Here is a 12,838-nt window from a genome sequence, read left to right on the forward strand (position 1 = left end):
TGGCAGCAACAGTCTTTTAAAATAATTAACTGCAGTAATTTACTTATGCATAGAAGTGCGTATTACGAATATCCGTATATTATTTGGAATCATCCTTTCAAACATGGCCTCAGTGTTCACGTCAGAGGCTTTAAGACTAAAACAAGTCTTTAAAATCTGCTGAGAGCAATGTGGTGGCCATCTTTGGTCACGTTCTGTCGTGATTGAGTGTAAACAGCCTTCAATTGAAAAGCTAATAAACAGATCTTCCAGGCACGTTTTCTGTCCACAATGCGCCCATCAGTAGACTCTCCACATGGTCGACAACTGTAGTGGGTACGCATGCCATACATACCTGTGCAATAGTATATATTTTTCTTATCCCCGCCCCAACTTCGACAATGTTGTTTCGGTTATTCTCAGGTTATTCTCTTTTGGAGATGGGTTTGGACAGGGTGTTTGGGGTCCTCATGCTGAAGTTTGGGGTGCCTGATGTGGACCTGTTTGTGACTCCAGAGAACATGTTACGAAACAAGTTTTGCTGTCTGAGTTGGTCGAACAGGGTTTGGAAAGTGGATGCAATGTTTGCTTGGGAGGAAGGGTTGATGTATCCCTTTCTTCCGATAGCAATGATTCAGAGGGTTCTTATAAAGGTCAACCAGGACAAGGTGTCAGTGATCCTGGTGGTGCTGGGCTGGAGCAGGCTGCTGTGGTTCCCTCTGTTGTTGCAGTTGGCGCGTTGCCATGTTGGAAACTTACCCCTAGACCTGTTTCTGCTGAGATTTCTGTGTTTCTCGAGAGAGTATCTGGTCTGTTTGCAGTTCGCAGGCTGGCTATTGAAAGGTTGAACCATGTGGCTCTGGGTTGTTCTTCTGAGGTGGCTCTCTTTATTCAACAGTCTCAGAAGTGTTCTACACTGGAATCCCATGCCAGACATTGGGTTTCGTTTCAGAGCTGGTGTTCTGGGAAGGGCTGGTTGGCGTTGACTGTGAGCACTGTGAAAGGTTTGGACTTTCTGAAGGATAGTTTTAATTTGGGCTTGGCCGTTTCCAGGATCCGGGCGCAGTGGGCTGCTGTAAGGGCTTTTCGGGGTCCAGACTGTAAGTGCATGATGCCGCTTGTGGTGCGGCTCTTGCGAACCTGTTTTCTCAAGAAACTGCGCGTTGCAGTCCACCCTGTTTGAGGCTCTGGAGGAGGTTTCCCCTAGGTTTCTGACTATTAAGGTGATTTTCCTGGTGGCTTTTACCTCAGCCTGGCGTGTGGGGGAGTTGGGCTCATTGCTGTGCTCAGAGACCTTTTTGAGGTGCTGTCCGGATAAGGTGGTTCTCTGGCCTAATCCTGCGTTGGTTCCTAAGGTGCCATCTTCTTTCCATTGTTCGGAGGAGTTGGTTTTGCCTTTGTTGTGTGCTGATCTTCAGTCTGAGGGGGAAGGCTCTGCTGCACCATTTGTATGTCAAGCTCTCGTGCTCCGTGTTCCACTCTCTCTTGTCTGTGCTTAGCTCCCTTCGTGCTGCTCTGTCTTTTCCATATGCTCCTTCCCCATACTTTGTGTTCCGTGTTGCACTTTCACCCATGTGTCTTTGGTGTGTCTTTGATTTATTTTTTGTGACCTTTGTTTTGTCGGACCAAGGTCTGAAGCCTTCTGTGTCTCCTCTGTCAGTGGTTGAAGTGGGCTATCTTTGCGGCCTATGAGTCCCGGGGGTATCAGTGCCTTGGGCTGTGCAGGGATGCTTTAGCAGGAGGATGGCTGCTTCCTGGGCTAGTTTGCAATGGGTTTCGATGTCTGAGATTTGCAGCGCCGTCACTTGGAGTTAACCTCACACCTTTATGTCCCATTACCGCTTACTGGTGGGTGGGAGTGTGTCCGCTAGTTTTGGGGATACAGCGTTGTGTTCTGTGCATGAAGTTTAATGATGCTGCTTGGTGTTTCTAATAAATTCTATTTTTTTAGGTGTTTTGTTTCTGCTCACGTATGTAAGTACTGTGACAGAAAGGTCGGACATAGAGATAATGGGTGGTTATTTACCGATAAAGTTCATTTCTCTGAGTCAACAACCTCCCCATAACAATCCTGGTTCCCATCTCACCCTCCCTGTGTTTGGCTTCATGTGCTTTGGTTTGCAGGCTTTCCGGATGTGAGGTCAGTGATTATTTTCCACGGGATGTGGGCGTGGTCTGGAGGGTAGTAATGGGAGTGGTTGTAGGTTATTTTTGCTTGATGTCTGCGGGGTGGAGTAGCTGATGTTCCTATATGTAAGGACTGTGACGGGAAGGTCATAGAAGTAATGAACTTTACCGGTAAGTAACCGGCCATTCTTCTTGTTCACCATGCTATATCTCCTAGGTCAATGCTAGCTGCTCTGGGCCAGGTTTTTTTGTTGGAATTCTGGGACTTGTAGTCTAGGTTAATCCTTCACAAAACCAGGACTACTAGAACCTGAATTTAAAGGAAAAAAAACTGTACTTGAGCAGCTCATCGCGCATGGTCCTTGCAAACCTGGCAGATATGCTTGTTCCCTTTTCTTTCCTTCATTAAGTACTTCTTTCTTTTCCATCTTTATCCCTCATTGTTTCTACTTCCTTCTTTCTACTTTTCATTGATTTCTCCTTGCCGTTTCTTTCTTCCCATCAAATCACTTTTTGATTTCTCTCATTGATTCCTCCCCTCCTTTATTTTCCTAATTTTCTCACTGATCTCTTCTTTCATTATACTGTCCAATCCTTCATCTCACCACTCTCTTTCCTGATCTCCAGTTCCTCTCCTAAAGTGGATAGTGTCGTTCCACAGGTGGATGTAAGGACACCACTACTTTAAGCATGTCATGTAGTTGTTGGTGAAATTAATCATTGTTAATGCACGCTGCAGATCTCTGCAAGGTTTCTTCTCTAGCCATTGCTGTTATACCAGCCTCCCTCATCCATGTCCTGACACTATCTTCTTCACAAGGCATTGAATTTAGTCACACCTCTAATTACAGATTTGTGCAATAGCTGTCTTTCGACTTTGACAGTTCCCCTTGACTGGAAATAGTCTCTCCTGGCGGCCCCACATCCTGATGAAGCTGACAGGAGATCCTCAGGTTATGAACATTTTTTTTATATCCAATGATCCGTTTTCTCACCAAAATATTGGAAAAGAAGATCAAAAGCTGTCACCGATCATTCACTCTAAAATCTTGCTGGACCGTAATTATATGAGCTTCCATCTCTTATGGCACAACAACTTCAGTCCTTTTAGTTTCTGAAGGCCTCTATGCCATTCTTGACTGGGGGAGGTTGGAGTAGAGATGTTAGATATATGTTACACACTTATAAGAGCTTTATCCATTGAATGGCTACAGGGATAGAGCACTCTTGTATTTTCAGTCTTTTCTGTTGGATCAAGTGCAAGCTATATACCTTTCTCCTTTCGCTCTGTCTTCTAGGCCTTCAACTTTTGAGTGCCTCAGTGATCTTCTCCAAATACTCCTACTCTGTTTAATCATTTTATCACTCTGATTTCTTTGGTCGGATCTTTTGGATTCTGTAAGTTATTGCAGGATTAGTTGAGTTTGGTGAGAATTCACTTCAACTAATAACCACAATTCTTGTCATGGTGAACCACAAAAGTCACTCAATAAACATGTGTCCGACCCCATGGTAGCTATGGAAAAAAGCAGCCAGACTTATTCTAGAGGCAATGTAATTTTTTATGTAGTACTCAAATAGACATAAAGTGAATACACAACTTAAGAAAAATCCGAAGGCAATTTAGAAAAATAAAGAATATTTTAATAAATACAATTACACCAAATAAACCCAAAAAATGGATAGATCTGGGGTTATGGATTTTTTTAATGTTTGTATATAGAAATAGTGCCAAAAAGCACTAAATAACAACCGTGGGCAGCTGGTCATGTTCAACTGGGAAAAGGGTAAGATTTAAGTTACACTGTTACTTAGAAACTTGTATGGAGGTAGGAAATCTTCCGTGGGGCCAGGCAACTGATTGATCTGATGAAGGACTCAACTATGATTAGAAACCATTGCACAAGGTCTTGGAGTTGATTGAAGGATACTCAACAGTGGACCAGGTGTAGGTGTTGACGAAGGTTGTCGGCGTGGCTCAGACATTGCTTGCATTGAGTCCAGTGAAGGTGTCAATGAATGTTGGCAAAAAGAGAGGGGAATACATTTCAATTCCAATTTCAGCCGTTATGTAATATTACTGCAGAGAAGAGTAATACTTGACAAGAAAGAACGGAATGGTGTACCCACAGTGAAACAGATCAGCAAGTTTTCAAGTCAATTTTTAGAAAACGTCTTCCTTTATTTTAATCCAACTTTGAAATGAAAAATACAAAAACCAAAACATCCAGCCATTGCATTTTGTTCAAATTCTATTGAACTGCATCAGGGCATTTTATTATTACTTGTTTTACATCAATCAATGGTATCCGTGTTTAGATGGTCGTGTATGACATTTATTCATTCAGTTTAATGTGGCCTTCTGCATTTAACCTGACAATCTCTTATGTAAGCTTCCAATAGGCGTAGGGCTACCAGTATCCCCCATCCAATACCAGGATCAGTATCGTGAACTACATTTATGCTTAATGCCAGACTTTGGGTGAATGATGAATGTGGTGGTGTGCACACCTTACTTTTCACGATAATCCATAATCCGTATATTTAAACATCCTTGGCCTCTTGCGTGCAACTTGGGTTTCGCCTTGCCATCGAGCAATTTAATCAAAATCCATTAGTGGGGAACGCAACATTAACGTTCCACACCCTGGTGCACAGCATTTTATTTAAAGGATACTAGATCCCCCTTAAACTCATCCATTTTTTCTGATACTGATTCGTCCATGTTTTAACCTTAACATATTCTTTTCAATATTTCCATCCGTTCCACATATCCATCAAATTGCGTGTTTTTTTAAAAACTTTAAATATTTACAGGTGCCCATCGAAGCCTCCTTGTAAATATGATTCATACACGAAAAGTAGTTCTCAGCAGCATCCTTTATTTACAACCCAATGCATTTCGAGCAATTACTTGCTCTTCATCAGGGGAAGCTGTAATACAACATCATAAAATTCGCATTAATAATCGAGACACCTCATTAAACTTGAAATTCAGTTTAGTGCAGACATGGTGATCAGAAGGATTTCATTGCATGATTTAATTACATCAAAATACGTTCACTTTGAACCTTTCCCCTAGTGTTTTACCGTAGCTAAATGACTGCCCAGACATTTCAGAGTCGAAATACTTTGCAACGAGGCTATCTATCATTTTATCCTTCTTTTTTATATAGGTATACACCCGCTCTCATAACCTACTCGGTTGTTATACACTTGTTCATTACGCCATAGCTACACTTTCCGCCTTAAAATGCTACCACTTCTTCTGTTTCCAACACGTACCAGTTTTTTCACATTCGTATACGCCGATGGCTTTATCGGTTTACATATTTAAGCTGAAACTGTGTTCTACATTACTTGAACTTGATAATTCTCTCTGTGCGCCTTGCGAACCTGCTTATGTATCCTCCTCATTTAAAATCCAAGTTCCTCTCGAGCTCCTAGGTGTATTCCCCTTCGCCGCTAACTTTATCAAATACTTTTGCTCCTCCCACTCACGTGCAATCAATTAGCAACCTACAATTCACCATAATATGCCCGCCCAACTCATAATCCCATAGTGCATCTTAATTACACCGTAAGCTTTGTGCGCACAGTCCGTGAGTCGATCATTTTGCATATATGTAGAATGGCACAAAAGCAAGGCGCACGGAGAGAATGGTGTCAGGTTCATCTGATTTTTAAAGGGGAGGCATCTTTGAATTGTAACTAGTCCTTGGGCACAGCCCCAGGCCATCATATCAAGGACAAGAAAAGCACAACCCCACACCTAGAGGGAGCCACCCACGGGCATTTATAGTACAGCTCTTTCAAAATTTGTTTCCTGACCTATCTGACTAGGACTGGGACTCACCAATACAACAAGCTCATAGACTTCCACCATTCTTAAGGCATGAATCCCGAGCTACCAGGCAACATTTGCATCCGTATGATTATCTATTTTGGCAACTTTCTGTTATGTCAAGCTGTCTTTTTTTGGGTCCGTCCCGGCACAGCCAATTCATTATCATTCTTTGTTAGGTCGGATCTCTGTAAGTAAAAATTGGCAGAGTGTTGGAAACTTTGCCAGCTGATTGACTCCATGAAAGCAGCTGGGGCTCAAGCTTTTCTTCAAGAACCAGCACGTTTAAAGGTTATACGCGAAGGTCACACATGGACTTTTTATGCGATTAATGAGGCCCAGCAGATACTTAGTTCTTGGGGAGGTCCCAAGGTAGGAAGGACCCCCTTAGTAGTTGGTCCCTGAACTTGGTCAGTCGATTATTGGTCTAGCTTCACAAGTTTCATTTGTGTTATAATGTCTTTTTAAGCTTTTTCTCTCATTTAGAAGCTTGGAGCTAGAAGGGATATGGATGTGCTAGGCGATGGCTAGAGATTTAAGGGGGGATACGAGGGGGGCTATTAATCTCTATCTTCTCTACTCTTTCTTACTCTTTCCTAGTCTAGGCTATGAATGAGGATTTCTTTTTTGTCTTGTGGATCTTTAGGGTCTTACTTTATCCATGCCCTGGGAGCAATCTTCATAGCGGGCAGCAAGGGGGATACCTCTGCTCTTTAATGTCTGTCAATGTTATTGACAGTTTGTGTGGGGTGATTCCCTCTTTAGGAAACTGGGGTGGGTGGGTGGCTCCCTCAGGCTAGTTTGGGGGCTGCAGCTAGGGACAGGCGTGGGCAGGAGGAGGTTATAAATAAAAAGGCATCAAAGGGAATAGACTTAAGTGTGAATGCTGGGATGTTAGACATGGTTTTTAGTAGGGTTCTCCGACTGGGTGCAAATTTCTTGCTAATACTGTTTCTTGTTCAGATACTAATGTAAGTTTGGGAAATAAGCACATTTTTCTTTGGGTTTTTTGCTTTTTTTTAATGTAAATTGATAAATGTAAATTGATACTTGTATAGCACACTACTCACCCGCAAGGGTCTCAAGGCGCTTGTACGAATACCGCTGTGGAACCCATCCTGGCTTTCCCTGTGAGGCGTCCACTCCTGGGCACCCCCAAGGTGGAGGCCAGACATCCTTAGCGTTGTGGGGCCCGTTGTGGAGATTAAGCAAGCTATTGCCCAGAGTTGCAGAGTTGGACTCCATGATTGGAATAGGCACCGAGGCGAGAATTATCTGGTCCGTGGAATTTATGAGCCCCAGACCCGCCGAGGCGAGGAATTGAACCCTGGTCCCGGGCTAGACCTCTGCATCAGGGTCTGCCGCTCTAACCATTGAGCCACACTTCTTTAATGCTTCATGGAGGTAATTAAGTGTCTGTGTTGGAACGTGGCCGGCTTAAATTCCGCTAACAGACGTCAGATGGTTCGGGAGGAGATTAGAATTTATAAGCCTCATATAGTTGCCCTTATTGAGACTCATCTTGCTTATAAAGACAGACATTTCTTGAGCCACTTATGTTATAAGATACTTGACTGCACCTCTCAGACTGTTTCTATTAGAGGAGTTGCCATTTTTATGGATAAATAATTCAATTGTACCCTCCTCAAGACTTCTCATGACATTTAAGGCAGGTGTAAAATTGAGCAGGTCTTTTATTAAAGATCAAAAGTTTGTGTTACGTACAATTTATGGACCAAACTGTGTTGAACCTCAGATGATCAATACTCTAGCATTAGAATTGCTAGATTGGCAAGGTGAGCTAGTTATGGGCGATTTTAATTGTATCCTTGATCCTAAAATAGATTCTACCAACCAGTCCGTCTCAGTTAGGATGAGGAAAGTTAGAGCAGCAATCCTAGAGATGGCGCGCTTGCATAACCTTAAAGATATATGGAAATCACTATTTCCTTTAAAGCCCGGGTACACTTGTAGTGCAGCACATACACATTATTCCAGGATTGATATGTTTTTTGTTAATAGTAGAATTCTGAGTTGGCCAGGTGCGAGGTATGCCCTAAAATTTTATCGGATTATAATCCTATTTTACTGTCATTTTCGATAGGCCCGCCTGCAGGCAATTGCGTCTGTTTCCCTTTCCACAATATCTGCTGGCTGATACTGACTATTTATTTACTTATTTATTCTTGGTGTTTTCTATAGCACGAACATAACCCAAAAATGTGGATGTCAGAGTGTTTTGCATTTGAATCACTTTTAAAATCCACAGAAATATAATTCTCTAACGTCCAGACCATGTATACGTATTCCAGTAAAATTGGCATGTGCTTACCTATATACACCACATACAATGAAGAATAATAGAATCATTAGAATCAGGGATGTGGAATTCCTATAGCCCGACGCCCAGGACATATTGTTTGGGGTCAAGGGCAAGAAGTTTTCATGTGTAGTTTGTCCTTGGGACAAGTAGGCCCATCCCCCTGCAGCCCAAACCCTTTGGCTGCCAGTTTGCAGCACCACATTACGGATCAGGGAAGGGCACTGTCAGCAGTTGAGGTATTATTTTTGTCCATATGTTAATGCTGTTCAAACTTGTATTTATGGTTCATTAATTGAAAGCCTTTATTATTAGGGTGCGCGCTCTTAATGAATGTTGTAAGTTCTGACTGCACTACTAGCAGTGGGCCCAGTATAAAAATATACACACGTTTTTAAAGTTTAGCAATATGAGGCTATGTAAAATGCTCCCAGAATGCTCTCTGATTTGATGCAAATATTAGCAGCAGCTTGAAAGCAAGATTGATGATTCTTTGCTATCAAAATAAAATGTTACAATATACTACCCAAGCTACACCGACATCCGTATTGTCATGTGGAGGGGCGCATGGATATCTTTACACACTCATCACTTTTTTTCACAGCACCCTATGTCCACATAATCCATAGAAAATCTCATTGAAACCAGAAATAGTCCAATCAAAGCTTCTGTCTTGAAGTCTTTAATTTCCACAAATTCGTGATATTCCAAGTTACAGCTGACGCGCGTTTCGCCCTCTGGGCTTTCTCAAGGCTTATTTATATTTAAATGGCCTGGACGAGATGGGGGAAATTCCCTTTACTGTAATGTCCCTCAGGATTATGTAGTCTTTCAATGTGCATATAGAAGAGGGTACATTCACGAATATATAAAGAATATTCAGGCTTCAATCGATATGTTTGTCAAATTCAGAAAGTAGTTTGTCTTTATATCACAAGAAGAAATTCATTAGAGTTACTACTCAGTATTCATCATTTAGGCCACAATTTAGATGGGATTATGATATATCCCGAGTATTCCCGACTGAAATTAATAGTTCTTGGCCATGGTGTGTTCCCGGTCAGTATTTGGCCATGGTGTGTTCCCGGTCAGTATTTACTGACCGGGAACACACCATGGCCAAGAACTATTAATTTCAGTCGGGAATACTCGGGATATATCATAATCCCATCTAAATTGTGGCCTAAATGATGAATACTGAGTAGTAACTCTAATGAATTTCTTCTTGTGATATAAAGACAAACCACTTTCTGAATTTGACAAACATATCGATTGAAGCCTGAATATTCTTTATATATTCGTGAATGTACCCTCTTCTATATGCGCATTGAAAGACTACATAATCCTGAGGGACATTACAGTAAAGGGAATTTCCCCCATCTCGTCCAGGCCATTTAAATATAAATAAGCCATAAGAAAGCCCAGAGGGCGAAACGCGCGTCAGCTGTAACTTGGAATATTACGAATTTGTGGAAATTAAAGACTTCAAGACAGAAGCATTGATTGGACTATTTCTGGTTTCAATGAGATTTTCTATGGATTATGTGGACATAGGGTGCTGTGAAAAAAAGTGATGTGTGTGTAAAGATATCCATGCGCCCCTCCACATGACAATACGGATGTCGGTGTAGCTTGGGTAGTATATTGTTGCATATGTGACCTGGATTCGGCTGAATCTCAGGACAAACTGACACTTTAGTGGGTAGGTGTCATATACCCTGAAGCACACAGGCCTTGGTTGCCATAGATACGATCAAACTATTTCAGTACAACTGGCATTACTCTGGAGATAGTGCGGTTTATTATAAGCAAACCCATAACCAATGCTCATATAAAATAAAATGTTGATAAAGGAAAGCATGAAAGAAAACATTTAGCTAAACTACTGTAAAATTGCAGGTACCATTTCTTTGCAGTATCATTTAGTAACCTGTGTTGATGCATTATAGTATTTCCCAAAAATATTCACAATAGACAATCAGTGTAACCAGTTTCAATAAGATTATGAGAAACAAAAATAAACAAGCATTGGCAAAGTCAGTAGGTCTGAAATTGGTGGTCAGCCTTTTAGTTTGGTGAATGTGCGACTTGTTTTGGCATGGTTTTTGTAAACCCTTACTGGTGAGGGAGCTGCAGGGCCCTAACCATTATAACATACATTGCCAAAAGCAAAAATTCCTTTTGGTCTCCAAAAACACACACTGCCACAGTAGTTACTGGAACTGAACAAAACTACTTTGTGTGCCAATATACTCCTTGTGAACGAGCGGAATGCTGTCTAGTCACAATGAAGCCAGCCAATATAGAGACAGAAGTTTAATAAACGCAAAAAGTCATGGTCATCGCCAGACCAGATTAGGGGCCTAATTATTAAAGAAAGTCTCAAACGGGCACCCATGGTATATGTCCTTGCATTTAAGTGCAGCTATATGGCTTTCATGAATTCCCAAGAATTTACAGAAGTTGGACAAGAAATCCTTCTCCTAGAAAATATTTGTGAACTGCATTTTAGCATGAACAAACATGCAGTTGTTGAAAACCCTTAAAACGTGCAAGTTAATAGGTTTGCACAGACTCAAAGGGCATTCTAACCCTGGAACTATTGCTTAGCACTACCTTCAGACCCAGTATGTAGACCTGCGGAAACGTGGGAACATAAGAAGTATTCAAACGCTACTATGGTATGAGCCCCGGCATAATCAAAGAGGCTATATCAGAACTCTTATATAATGAGACCGCTGCCATAATTTGTCACCGCACTACATGGCACCAAAGGGACAAGTGGATTTTGTTACAGGACAAGTAAATTTATGAAGCAACCTGCCCCATGGGCAAGTAGATATTTTATTAAATTCCACACCCCTGAGAATATATTAAAGCATATCATAACATATTTAAATTTATTATAAGACCGCTCTTGAGGACTTGGGTATCTACATTAGTTATAGAATTGCAGGCCTAGTCAAATATAATTGTGGATTATGTGGTACTTGTTAAGAATAGTATTAGGGGTTTCTTATTTGACAATGAAGGCTCTGCCTCCCCTCTTGTAGTCTGGGATACGTTAAAGCTAACATAAGGGGGATCACTCAACAGTATATCTTTTGGCAGAATAAGAGTAAAAACACTGCTCTTAGATTGGTCGGTGATGCGATTCTGCAGCTAGAAATAGCTCATGCTGCAGAGGCTAGGCTGAGGGGCCACCTGCAAGGGGCAACGCAGTCATACTCCCATACATATGTGTATGCTGGGGAGGATACTGAAAAACGAAATAATAAAAATCGGGCCTTGCAATATGATTATGAAGAACTAGTGGGGAAGGTTTTAGCACATCAACTCTCTGACAAAAGTGCGAGGCGTGAGATAAAACGTATTAAAGGTAGAGGTGGCCTATTGTATATACAACCACAGTTAATAGTAGAACAATTTGCCTGGTATCATAATAATCTATTTGGTAGTCCTGGCTTGTTTAATGAAAGCAAATGTCTTGAATACATTAGAAAGTGTAATTTACCTGGTCTTGAGGAAGAACAGACACAGTCCCTGAAAATGGTTATTACTAGTGAAGAAATGCTCGATGCATTAACAGCCCTTTCGTCGGAAAAAGCTGCTGGTGATAATGCAATACCAGTCGAGTTTTATGAGACGTTTAAGCTTGCATGATTCTCCCCATGATCAAAGTCATACAATATATAAGTGAGAATGGGGATACACCTAAGTCTTGGGAGAGAGCAAATATTTTTTTCTTTCCTAAAAAGAATAAACCTTCAGATGAGTGCAGGTCGTACCGCCCAATCTCACTTATTAGCGCAGATGCTAGGGTATTAGCAAAAGTATTGGGAACTCGCCTGGCACCTTTTATGTCACAATTGGTCTCGCAACAGCAACACAGCTTTATACCGGGCAGGGATACCACAGCACATGTAAATGCTACTATAATAGCCTTTGATGCTGCGAAAAAGCTAAAGCTTGAAATGGGAATGGTCATGCTTGATGCTGAGAAAGCATTAAACTGGGTCACCTGGGAGTGTCTGTGGGCCACCCTAGCAGAGTTTAATATCCATGGTCTATTTTATACTTGGGTTAGGGCTCTTTACAAACAGCCAAGAGCTCAATTAGTTTACCTGCAATCACTTTCTACCCCCTTTTCGATACTGAGGGCACTCGTCAGGGTTGCTCCCTCTCCCCTCTTCTTTTTCCTTTATACATAGAAGCGTTCATGAGGTCGCACCGCGCTAATCCATCCATACTCCAGGTTCAATTAAGATCAGGCAAATTTAAAATAATGGCATATGCAGACGATATAACCGTCTTCTCTGCAAAACCTATAGAGGTTGTAGGTTTAATCCAAGCAGAGGCTAAAGGGTTTGTCACTTTTTCTGGCTACAACCTAAATATAGATAAGACGCAGGTCCTTCTTAACTTTCAAACCAACAGGGTATTGTTGGGGGGCCTGCTCTGTCGTAACATACATAGGTTGCAGATCTCTCTGAACACGGAACAAATGATACGATTAAATTACGATCCTCGTTTAAAGTCGGTTTTGTAAAGGATGAAGAACTGGCACA

This window comes from Lissotriton vulgaris, chromosome 2_2, assembly GCF_964263255.1.
Source record: "Lissotriton vulgaris chromosome 2_2, aLisVul1.2, whole genome shotgun sequence".
NCBI classification, from domain to species: Eukaryota; Metazoa; Chordata; class Amphibia; order Caudata; family Salamandridae; genus Lissotriton; species Lissotriton vulgaris.